We start from the raw sequence: 12,589 nt of genomic DNA, 5'->3' as shown, positions 1-12,589 counted from the left end.
AGGATGCTTTGTATTTCTGCAGTGTCTGTTGTAACTTCTCCTTTTCCATTTCTAATTTTATTGATTTGAGTCCTCTCCCTCTTGATGAGTCTGGCTATTGGTTTATCAATTTTATTTATCTTCTCAAAGAACCACTTTTAGTTTTATTGATCTTTGCTGTTGTTTTCTTTGTTTCTGTTTCATTTATTTCTGCTCTGATCTTTATGATTTCTTTCCTTCTGCTAACTTTGGGTTTTGTTTGTTCTTCTTTCTCTAGTTCCTTTAGGTGTAAGGTTAGATTGTTTATTTGAGATTTTTCTTGTTTCTTGAAGTAAGCTTGCATAGCTATAAACTTCCCTCTTAGAACTGCTTTGGCTGTATCCCATAGGTTTTGGATCGTCATGTTTTCATTGTCATTTGTCTCTAGGTAGTTTTTCATTTCCTCTTTGATTTCTTCAGTGATCTCTTGGTTATTTAGTAACGTATTGTTTAGCCTCCATGCGTTAGTGTTTTTTACGTTTTTTTCCTTGTAATTCATTTCTAATCTCATAGCATTGTGGTCAGAAAAGATGCTTGATATGATTTCAGTTTTCTTAAATTTAGTGAGGCCTGATTTGTCACTCAAGATGTGATCTCTCCTGGAGAATGTTCCGTGTGCACTTGAGAAGAAGGTGCAATCTGCTGTTTTTGGATAGAATGTCCTATAAATATCAACTAAATCTATCTGGTCTATTGTGTCATTTAAAGCTTCTGTTTCCTTATTTATTTTCATTTTGGATGATCTGTCCATTGGTGTAAGTGAGGTGTTAAAGTCCCCCACTATTATTGTGTTACTGTCGATTTCCTCTTTTATAGCTTTTAGCAGTTGCCTTATGTATTGAGGTGCTCCTATGTTGGGTGCATATATATTTATAATTGTTATATCTTCTTCTTGGATTGATCCCTTGATCATTATGTAGTGTCCTTCCTTGTCTCTTGTAACATTCTTTATTTTAAAGTCTATTTTATCTGATATGAGTATTGCTACTCCAGCTTTCTTTTGATTTCCATTTGCAGAGAATATCTTTTTCCATCCCCTCACATACAGACTGAAAGTGAAGGGATGGAAAAAGATATTCCATGCAAATAGAAATAGAAAGCTGGAGTAGCAATACTCATATCAGATAAAATAGACTTTAAAATAAACAATGTTACAAGAGACAAGGAAGGACACTACATAATGATCAAGGGATCAATCCAAGAAAAAGATATAACAATTATAAATATATATGCACCCAACAAAGGAGCACCTTCTCTTGTAGCATGCTTTATGTTAAAGTGTATTTTATCTGATATGAGTATAGCTACTCCAGCTTTGATTTCCATTTGCATGGAATATTTTTTCATCCCCTCACTTTCAGTCTGTATGTGTCCCTAGGTCTGAAGTGGGTCTCTTGTAGACAGCACATAGATGGGTCTTGCTTTTGTATCCATTAAGCAAGCCTGTGTCTTTTGGTTGGAGCATTTAATCCATTCACGTTTAAGGTAATTATCAATATGCATGTTCCTATTACCATTTTCTTAATTGTTTTGTGTTTGCTTTCGTAGGTCCTTTTCTTCTCTTGTGTTTCCCACTTAGAGAAGTTCCTTTAGCATTTGTTGTAGAGCTGGTTTGGTGGTGCTGAATTCTCTTAGATTTTGCTTGCCTCTAAAGCTTGTGATTTCTCTGTCGAATCTGAATGACATCCTTGCCAGGTAGAGTAATCTTGGTTTTAGGTTCTCCCCTTTCATGACTTTAAATAGGTCATGCCACTCCCTTCTGCCTTGTAGAGTTTCTGCTGAGAAATCAGCTGTTAACCTTATGGGAGTTTGCTTTTGTGTTGTCATTTTCCCCTTGTTACTTTCAATAATTTTTTTTTTGCCTTTAATTTTTGTCTATTTGATTACTATGTGTCTCAGCCTGTTTCTCCTTGGGTTTACCCTGCCTGGGACTTGCTGCACTTCCTGAACTTGGGTGGCCATTTCCTTTCCCATGTTAGGGAAGTTTTCGACTATAATCTGTTCAAATATTTTCTCGGGTCCTTTCTCTCTCTCTTCTCCTTCTGGAACCCCTATAATGCGAACATTGTTTTGTTTAATGTTGTCCCAGAGGCCTCTTAGGCTGTCTTCATTTCTTTTCATTCTTTTTTCTTTATTCTGTTCCGCAGCAGTGAATTCTACCATTCTGTCTTCCAGGTCACTTATCCGTTCTTCTGCCTCAGTTATTCTGCTATTGATTCCTTCTAGTGTAGTTTTCATTTCAGATATTGTACTGTTTATCTCTGTTTGTTCGTTCTTTAATTCTTCTAGGTCTTTGTTAAACATTTCTTGCATCTTCTCGATCTTTGCCTCTATTCTTTTTCCGAGGCCCTGGATCATTTCCACTATCATTATTCTGAATTCTTTTTCTGGAAGGTTGCCTACCTCCACTTCATTTAGTTGTTTTTCTGGGATTTTATCTTGTTCCTTCATCTGGTACATAGCCCTCTGCCTTTTCATCTTGTCTGTCTTTCTGTGAATGTGGTGGTTTTTGTTCCACAGGCTGCAGGATTGTAGTTCTTCTTACTTCTGCTGTGTGCCCTCTGGTGGATGAGGCTATCTAAGAGGCTTGTGTAAGTTTCCTGATGGAAGGGCAGAGCTCAGTAAAACTTTAATCTGCTTAACTGCTGATGGGTGGGGCTGGGTTCCCTCCCTGTTGGTCGTTTGGCCTGAGGCAACCCAACCCTGGACCCTACCTGGGCTCTTTGGTGTGGCTAATGACAGACTCTGGGAGGGCTTACGCCTAGGAGTACTTCACAGAACTTCCACTGCCAGTGTCCTTGTCCCCACGGTGAGCCACAGCCGCCCCCTGCCTCTGGTCACTGCTCCTTCCCTGGGTCCCGATGCGCACACTACTTTGTGTGTGCCCTCCAAGAGTGGAGTCTCTGTTTCCCCAAGTCCTGTCAAAGTCCTGCCATCAAATCCCACTAGGCTTCAAAGTCTGATTCTCTAGTAATTCCTCCTCCCGTTGCCGGACCCCCAGGTTGGGAAGCCTGATGTGGGGCTCAGAACCTTCACTCCAGTGGGTGGACTCTGTGGTATAAGTGTTCTCCAGTCTGTGAGTCACCCACCCAGAAGTTATGGGATTTGATTTTACTGTGATTGCGCCCTCCTACCGTCTCACTGTGGCTTCTCCTTTGTCTTTGCATGTGGGGTATCTTTTTTGGTGAGTTCCAGTGTCTTCCGGTTGATGATTGTCCAGCAGCTAGTTGTGATTCTGGTGTTCTCACAGGAGGGAGTGAGAGCACGTCCTTCTACTCTGACATCTTCCCTGCTTCATCAAAAATGTGTCAGTTTTTAAATACAAGTAGTTCTTTTCAGCTTTTCTCTACGTGAAAGGAAAGATCCCAGGAAGGTCAGGACAGTATGATATTTTAAGGCAAGGCAAGACAAATTTAAAACATAAACTTTTTCTCTGCCCTTTGGCCTCCTCCCTCCCCACTAGTGTGTATGTGCATCTGCATTATGTGTTCACCTGACCTCCCCAATGGCAGAAATATCTGCTCAGCCACAGAAATCAATTTTTCTCCTTCTGGCGACAGCCATGTAACTCCTTAGAAGAGAACATTCCTTTCCTTATCCTGTAAGGGGTCACGATGACCCACCACTCACCTTGTACATGCAGATGTCTTTGGTGGGCTTTATGGACAAGGCCCCTATATCATTTCCCTTAAATAGAATGGTTGGTGCAGAACAGACCGATCGGATGACCTGGGGAGATACTGGGCTGCACTTAAAGAAGTTCTTAGCTTAAATCCTTATTTATGACCTTATCAATGTCATTAGCTATATTACTTGTATTCTGCCCACTTTACAAGATTTTTGTTTCTTGCGTTACCAAATGTATGACTGAGCCTCTGCTAAAAATAGAGATGAGTAGGTGATGTAAAACAATTGTCAAATACATAGTTCTATAAGATCAGTGATTGTAATAGTGTAACTCTAGATATGGGAAGAAGCCACAAGAGGGAACCATTTCCTGGACCGTAACAGACTAGTAGGACAGACAGCCCAGAGGCTTTGGGCTACTGTTAACAGGACGTGGTCCAATAGCAGCACATTGAGTGGCCTATCAAGGAAATCCTCGCCTGACCTGGGAGTGAGCATTCCTAACACTGTGGGATAAATTGGTCATGAAATGCCTCCTAAACCTTGGTCAAAATTAAGACCAAAAGGGAGGGGATTGTAACATAAAGAAGGTTGCCCACCATCCAGTTCTAAAAGAATTAAGTCATCAACCACCACAGTCGCTGACTTACAGGACACCCTGAAAGGAATTCAGGGTGAAGATCAGGATGAGGCACTTTGTGCTCTGGGGAAACTGGCAGAACTGGCCCTCAGAGAGTTCAGTATTTTCAGGAGAAAATTTTTATGAACCTGGATTCTTGCCGCTTCCCACATTTAGAAAAGCACGAAAACCGTTAAAGTGTCTGTTCCTCCTGAATAGCGTAACCTCCTACCAAGCTGTGTGCTTGGTTGCAGGTACCTCTTCATCAAATTCACTTGTATACTGGCCTCCCCCCACACCTCTTCAGAACAGTCCTCAGAGCTTTCTGAAAAACTGTGTCCTGGGTTATAATCCTCAGGTTGGCACAGATGAAATTTTCCGTTTCTTTCTTAGATTGACCATTGATTAATTTTTCATTGACAGTGTAATCATTATCTTGATGGGGGTACATGTGTTTCAAAACCTACCACATTGTACATTTTAAACGTGTGCATTTGTCGTATGTCGATTACACCTCAATAAAGCTGTTAAAATATCCCAGAGTTTTAGGTAATAATGCATCATTGCATGTTCAGCAGCTAAATGAGAAGCGGCATTTTGCTCTCTCTTGTTTTTGTGACTTAAATAGGAACCGTGTTCACCCCAGCTCCATTTTATTCTGATCTCAGCGGGGCTGCTTTCAGGGATGCGTTCTGCAGTTTGCCTCTCACCGGTTTGGTGAGCCTCCTCTCAACAAAAACACACACATTTTTCTTGCAGTGAACACTGAAATGAGTCTTGACTATCAGAGAATCCAACCAGGCTGGTGGGCCAAGCAGGGAGGATGGACATGCCAATCATCTTCCACAAGCAGAGTAAGCTAAATATGCAGATTTGAAGAAAATGCACTTAAAGCACATACTGCAGTAAGAGCCCTTTATTAAAATAAAATACCACATGCCCAAAGACAGAATAAGATGGACAGTGTTGCACCTTTCCTGGGCCATCAGGTTAAGCAGGACTTTCTCAGTGAAAGAATAGCTGATCAAATCAACAGTTGCTCAGTTGCTGAGCCTCGTGAAGCCTTTGTCCTGCTTCCCAGACACTGAAAAAGGATTCTCATAAATCCTCTTGAAAGTTTCCCATGGTTTGCTTTCAACAAGATTGAAAGAAAAGCTAATCACATTGTCAGCTGGTAGGTTGCCAAACCTTTTGTGTAATATTTGGGTATGTAATTGGGAAGGAATTGAAAGAATAAGTTTTGTTTTTCTTAAGGTTTTTTTTTTTTTTTTGATGAAAGTTCATAATAATGCAATTGACAAGGAAATTTAGTTATTTCTGAGGTATATATTTTAAAGAAATAACTAGAATTATGACTTACAACATTATACCAGAACATATAAGATTTTTAGAAATTTCATGTAATGTCTGAAAGATATACATTTTAAAGTAATAAATAGAATTATGACTTATAACATTATACCAGAACATATAAGATTTTTAGAAATTTCATGTAATGTCTGAAACATTTACATTAACATATTTCCATGCAAATAATTCAAAGAAAGTTTAGTATTAGTTTTAATCAGGCCACTTCTTGTCTGTTCTTGCAGGAGATGGGGCTACACTACAAGAAGTTCCTGCCTCACCCCTGGTTCCTGACCATCACATGGCCAGAGAAATTGGTAATATTTTTGTTTTGCCTGTTGAAATGTTTAATGACAAAAATTTTGTTTAGATTCCTGATGTGGGTGAAGGGTGGAGCCTGATGTGATTTATTCTCCAAGAAATGTACATCCTAGTTCCCACATGGGGGTGAGCACCCTGTCCAAAGGTGAGAGACCCCATGTCTGTGACTGGTACCTCCTAGGAGATCAGCCCTAAGCTAGTTTAAACCTGATCAATTTCCGTCTACACAGTAGATTTAGACCTCTCCATGTCCTGTCTACTGAGTGTGTTTAGAGCTGACCATGTGCTATCTGTAATAAGAACATTTAGACCTGACTTTGTTCTGTGTACGCTAGGAGTATGGGGACCTGGGTAGAGACCTGGCCTGGCTTCAGTGCTGGGAAGCTCCGTGCCTGCATCTGAATGTCAGTGCTTAGGTGTCTGGGGTCTGGAGCTGAGGTGGGCTTGTCTAGGTAACAGCCTCTGTTCTGAGTGTGGTTACCTAGCCCTCCCAGGGGTCAGTGCTGTGGTTGGGGCCTTAGTCTTTATCCCTGCAAGGTTCATTTTCCCTGGGGCTCATGGAGAATCCTCAGGTGGGCTACCTGGAAGTTATTCCAATTTACCAGCACATGCATGGTGAACAGGCAGGCAGGTTTACCTGGTGAATTGATTGCAGGTTACACGGATCAGGCAAAAGGCTGATGGGCAACAGGTGAGGCAGCTGCTGTGATCTCCTTTCGGTCAACCGTCCCTACTCAGCAGAGACCAGAGCTGCCCCTCGTCTTTCAGCCTTGCTGTCCTGTGAGCTTTCTCCACACATCAGTGAGACAAGAAAGGACTGAGCCTGTTAGAACCAAGGTAGTGTGTTCAACTCTAGCATGAAAGCTTTAAAAGCAGTTAAAATCACACAGAACCAAAGTGAAAAGAGGAGGACTTGTCTGGGACAAGTATGGGGAGAGGAGACCAACCCTACATTTCTTTCTGCCATCCCAAGAGTTCCCAGGAACCCAGCTTGTTTCCACATTAGGGGGCCAACCAGCAGAACCATGGTGTCCTGACCAAGGGGACCTATGACCCCAGGTGCAGGGTCTGGGGAGTGGGGTCACCCTGGAGAACGTGGATGTGTGACCCCAGATGCAGGGTCTGGAGAGGTGGGGTCACCTGGTGAGTGTGGACCTGTGACCCCAGGTGCAGGGTCTGGGGAGGTGGGGTCACCCTGGAGACTGTGGACGTGTGACCCCAGATGCAGGGTCTGGGGAGGTGGGGTCACTGTGGTGAGTGTGGATGTGTGACCCCAGGTGTATGGTGTGGAGATTGTGCTGGTCACACCCCATCTGCATGGGTCGGGATCACATGTACGGGGAGACCCCATATCTGCTCTTTTCCTGCAGTGTTTCTTGTCTCCTCTGAGATTTCCAACATCTGAATTGAGGGTGTTGCCCTGATTAACCTGTGGTTCCTTTTCTTCTCTTAATCTTGTCACATTCATATGAGGTCAGGCACGTTTGAGTGGGTAGCTGCTCTGTATTCTGGTGAGTGACAACTCTTGGTGGTATCATATTAATATCATAGCATATCGTATATCTAATCCATGGGGTCACCACTGTCTGGGTTCCCCTGACAGAGCTCAGGTGAGCACAGACTAGCCCCCCTAAGAATGGTCTCCCACGTGCCATGGGAGGGTACCATGATGGCCCCTGAGGTGGGGGACTGTGCTTGGGTCTCCCACATTTGTGATGAAGGGGAGTCGAAATGGAATCTCAATTAACAAGACATTATTTTAAGAATTTATTTTAAGTGAAATAAAACACACTTCACATACCCTTTACCATCATCAACATTTAAGTGCACATTTCTGAGGCATCAGATCTATTCACCTTCTCATGGAGCCATCACCACCATCCCTAGAACTTTTCATCTTATAAAACCAAAATTCCACAACCATGAAAGTCTCCCTCCCCATCCCCTCCCACGGGCCCTGTCACCGATGTCCAATTTGGTCTCTGAGTTGTTGACTCCAGGGCCCCCATTGGAGTGGAATCCTGCAGTGTTTGCTGACGGGTCATTTTGGAAGAGCTGACTTTCAGTCTGAAGCTCTGCCTGTTTGCATCTGAAGAATCTGCATTTAGGGAGAGGATGTATGAGGAAGGGGGTGTACGAGGGACATGGGTGTTCGGGGTGCAGATGAGCCAGGACCTGACCAGCTGCCTGTTGGGTCCTCTGGTCCCATCTCTTGGGCTGTGCCTCATCTGCATCATCACTGTCTTCTCTGGCACCCCTGGGGTGTTGCTATCTGAGTGAGATTCCCCTGGTACCTCTGCTCTCCTCCCCTCTTCCTGCTGGTTGGGGAGGGGGCCGCTTGCTGGGTGGTCTCTACTCCTGCGGCAGGAAGGACCCTGCAGCACTGACCTGCAGAGTGTGGGGTGTGGTCCCAAGAGCATGGGCCCCACGTAGGACACAGCACTGGGGCATCACAAGTGGTAGGGCTGCCTCATCACTGACAGGGAATGTTGCCAAGATCCCCCTCGGGAGGGTGTGGTGGGTGGCCTGGGACCCCAGAGACCCCATTCCTGTCCTGGAGCTTGGAGAGTGCATCCCCCATGGGCTCCAGATTCAACCCATGTCTCAGCCATATCCCTCTGGCCTGTCTCTGAACTCAGGAAAACGACCTCTGCTGATCATTGTCCACAGCATAGGCCTGGTCCTGTTGGTATAAGGTTTCTTTAATTTAGGTGTCCTGGGATAGCAGCTCTTTTTAGGCCTAAAGAAGGAAAAGCTCAGTAGTGTAAAACATTTTCAGATGAAACTAATATTCAATGACGTATCTCTATACTACTCGGTTGTTGACTTCTATTAGTCATTATTCTCCTGGTTTTAGCTCTGATGTGGGGATTACAGAGGAGTCAACATTTAAATCTTCATAATCTGTGTATTTGTAGCTTCAGTATCAATACTGACCCATAGTTTTTATGGTTCGGGAGGAGTTATTGATTTCATGTATCATGTAAAGGATTCACAATGATGATAGGGCAATTAAGATTATAATAATGGCTAGTAAATTGTTCACATTTTCTCTACCTGTGCATCTGTTTTATGTATATGAGTCAGTTTAGTTGTCAATAGTTGTGAAGTAATATAGAGGACTAGAGAACTTATTATAAAAATGATTATGAATGTATGATTATGAAAAAGTAAAAGTTTTTCCATAATTGGTGATGTTGCATCTTGAGAGCCTAGATGAAATGGATATGCCTTAGTGATATACAGGATTTTAGCCTGTGATTTAACTTTGACAAAGTTACATCACTTTTTACTTTTATCTCGTTTATTGAGAAAGACATAATGGTTATGGTGTTGGCTTGAAAGTGGTTGAAAAGGACTTGTGTCCTTCCTTTTTTTACATTTACATAGGTAGGATCTTGAAACATAGAATATGGTGGAGGGCATCCGTGCAACCATTCTAGGTTAAGAGTAGCAGTTTCTACTGCTGAGACTTCTCGTTTGGACACAAATGTTTTTCACAGTATGAAGATTATTAGCAATACTGCTGCTACTGAGAAGAATGAGCCTTAAGACAAAATAGTTCATGTTGTGTGTGCCTCAGGGTACTCAGACTAACGTAGTGACATCCCTGAGAGGCCAGAAGGTGCTGCGGGAAGTCATATTTACTACTACAAATATACCTGTGAAGTGAGTCTTTGCTACTGCTGAGTTTAGTGTATAAGCTGAGAATAGTGGGAATCCGTGTAGGAAGCCTCCTATAATAGTGAAGCCTGCTCCCGTGGGCACTAGGTCATGTAAGTGTGCTGCTACATAGTATGTATCCTGGAGGAAAATGCACGGGGATCAGTTGGCTAAGATGATTCCTGTCAAACCTCCTACTGTAAAAAGGCAAATAAAGCCTAAACCTCATAATATAGTGGGAGGTCATATAATATTACCTCCGTGAACAGTTGCTAAGCAGGGACTTCCCGGGTGATGCAGTGGTTAAGAATTGGCCTGCCAATGCAGGGGAATCAGGCTCGATCCCCGGTCTGGGAAGATTCCACATGCCGCAGAGTAAAAAGCCTTTGTGCCACAACTACTGAGCCTGCCCTCTAGAGCCCGTGAGCCACAACTACTGAGCCCATGCGCCAGAGCCCGTGCTCTGCAACAAGAGAAGCCCCTGCAGTGAAAAGACCGTGCAACGCAACGAGGAGTAGCTGCCACTCACCACAAGCAGAGAAGCCCACGTGCAGCAACCAAGACCCAACACAGCCAAAAGAAAAAAAGAAAAAAGAAAAATTAAAGAAAGAGTTGCTAATCAACTAGACACTTTTGCTCCTGTAGGGATAGAAGAAATTACGGTAGCTTTTGCAAAGTATGCTCCTGAGTGGACAGCTATCCCTATGGTAAACATAGGATGGGCCCACAAGAGAAATCCTAAAAAGCCAGTGGACATGACTCATACTATTCCCAAAGAGCTGAAAGGCATTTTTTGTCCTAAATAGTATGTAATGATCCGTGGGTTTATAACAATCCCTGGTAGGCCATGAATACAGACTTCAGGGTGACCAAAGAATCAAAATAGGTGTTGGTATAGGATTCGGTCTTCTCCTGCAGGGTCAAAGAAAGTAGTGTTGAGATTTCTATCTCTTAACAGTATGGCAATTCTGGCTGCTCGGACTGAGATTGGTAATTATAGTAATATGGCTATATTTGAGGAAGATTAAACAAATAATTGTGTTTGGTATTGGGGTATGACTGCTGGTTTTGTATGAAAGACTATAGCAATAAAAGTAACAGCAACAAGAAATGAAGAGACACCTGCTAAATGTAAGGAGGAAATGGTTAGGTCAACAGAGGCTCCTGCGTGGGCCAGATTGCAGGCTAGAGCTGAATACACGGTCCACTGGAACCAGAAGCAGCTTCTACTATTGGTGATATGAGTAGGAGTAAGAATGATGGGGGAAGTAGTCAAAAGTTTACATGATTTATTCGGGGAAATGCTACCTCAGGTGTCCGAGTTATTAGTGGCCCAAGTGAGTTGTCAAACCCTGCAATATAATGGGTACAACAATAAAGAAAATTATTACAAGTGCAGGGACTGTTATGACCACGTTACAGATTTGTGCATCTCCAAGTAGCGCTCCAGGTTAGCATAGCTCAGCCTGGATTAATATTCTGAAGGTGCTGCCTGCTACTCCAGCTCAAGCACCAAACAGTAATTATAAAATGCCGATATCTTTGTGATTTGTTGAAAATAATCAGCAGTGTATGAACAGAGGTAAAATGACTGAATTAGCATTCGACTGTAAATCTGAAGACAGAGATTGAGACCTCTTTCTTGCAAACCCTGTGGTGAATCAACAAATTGAATTGTAATTGCAGAGAAGCAGCTACAATTCTGCCAGAGATTTTCCTGCCTTTTTTCTTTTTTTCTTTCTCAAATGAAGGAGAAGCAGATTGAAGCCAGTTGACTAGAGGATTTGCCTGTTAACTAAAGTTTCCTGGGGATAAAACTCATCAATCTCATAAATATTTGGCTAAATTACAATGTTTGCTTTACATTCAATTGATGTAGGATGAAGTCTTGCAATCCTTATTTTTAGAAATTAAGTAAATTTTACTTGTTTTGGGTTATGAAAGCTCTTGGTCTGAACTAACCTAAATTCCTAGTCCAGCACTGATAGAATGGGTGTTATGTGTAGTAATCGTCGGGGTATTATGATTGGTAATGATACGAAGGTTATTTCTTTGAATGTTCAAAGTGTTTTGTTTTTGTGTTGTTTAATGAAGGGAATAGAGTTAGTGATGTGGAGTATGTTAGCTGCAAGTAGAAATATACGCTGAAGACTGCTATGATGGCTATTTGTGTTGGTAAAATGATGTTATCATTTTTGTGATCTCTTGGATAATCATTCATTTGGGTAAAAACCCTGATAGTCATGGGTGATGTCCTAATGATACTATAATGGTGAGGAAAAGGATTGTGATGGGAGTTGTTTTATCTCATGTGTGTGATAATGATACTCTTGTAGTACATGATCTGGGCATAAATAATAAGAAGAGAGTGTTGTTATGATATAAATTAGTATGTTTAGGATTGTTATAATTGGAATATACTTTATAATAGCTGTTATTCATCCTATATGGGCAATTGATGAGGAAGGTGTAATTTTTTCCAGATGAGTGTGGCTAAATCTCCCTCAGCCTCCAGCTATGATTTATAATATCACTATGATTAATAGTATATTTAGGTGGATGGATGGTGACATGTGGTATAAAACTGATAGGGGTGCACTTTTGACATGTTAATAGCATCAGGCCTGCTGTTCATGGGACGCCTTGTGTGACTTGAGGCACTCAGAAGTGAAATGGGGAAAATCCTACTTTTGTGACAAGGGCGACTGTCATGAGGATGGATGCTGCTGGATTAAAGATTTTTGTTATTCATTGTGTTCCTTGACCAGAGTATATTAGATTAATGATAATAGCCATTATAAGTAGTATTGGTGTGGTGCATTGTTTTAGGAAATATTTGTTGGATGCTTCTGTAGCTTATGGGTTCGTGTTTTTTATTAGAATGGGGATACCATGAACCAGTGTGAGCTTCTTATACAATTATATTTCCTGAGATAATGGTCAGTAGAATGAGAATAAAAACAATGAGTGTTTATTAGTACAGGAAGGATATAC

The sequence above is a fragment of the Physeter macrocephalus genome, chromosome 20 (genome assembly GCF_002837175.3).
Source record: "Physeter macrocephalus isolate SW-GA chromosome 20, ASM283717v5, whole genome shotgun sequence".
NCBI classification, from domain to species: Eukaryota; Metazoa; Chordata; class Mammalia; order Artiodactyla; family Physeteridae; genus Physeter; species Physeter macrocephalus.
Note: the sequence above shows the minus strand (reverse complement) of the source record.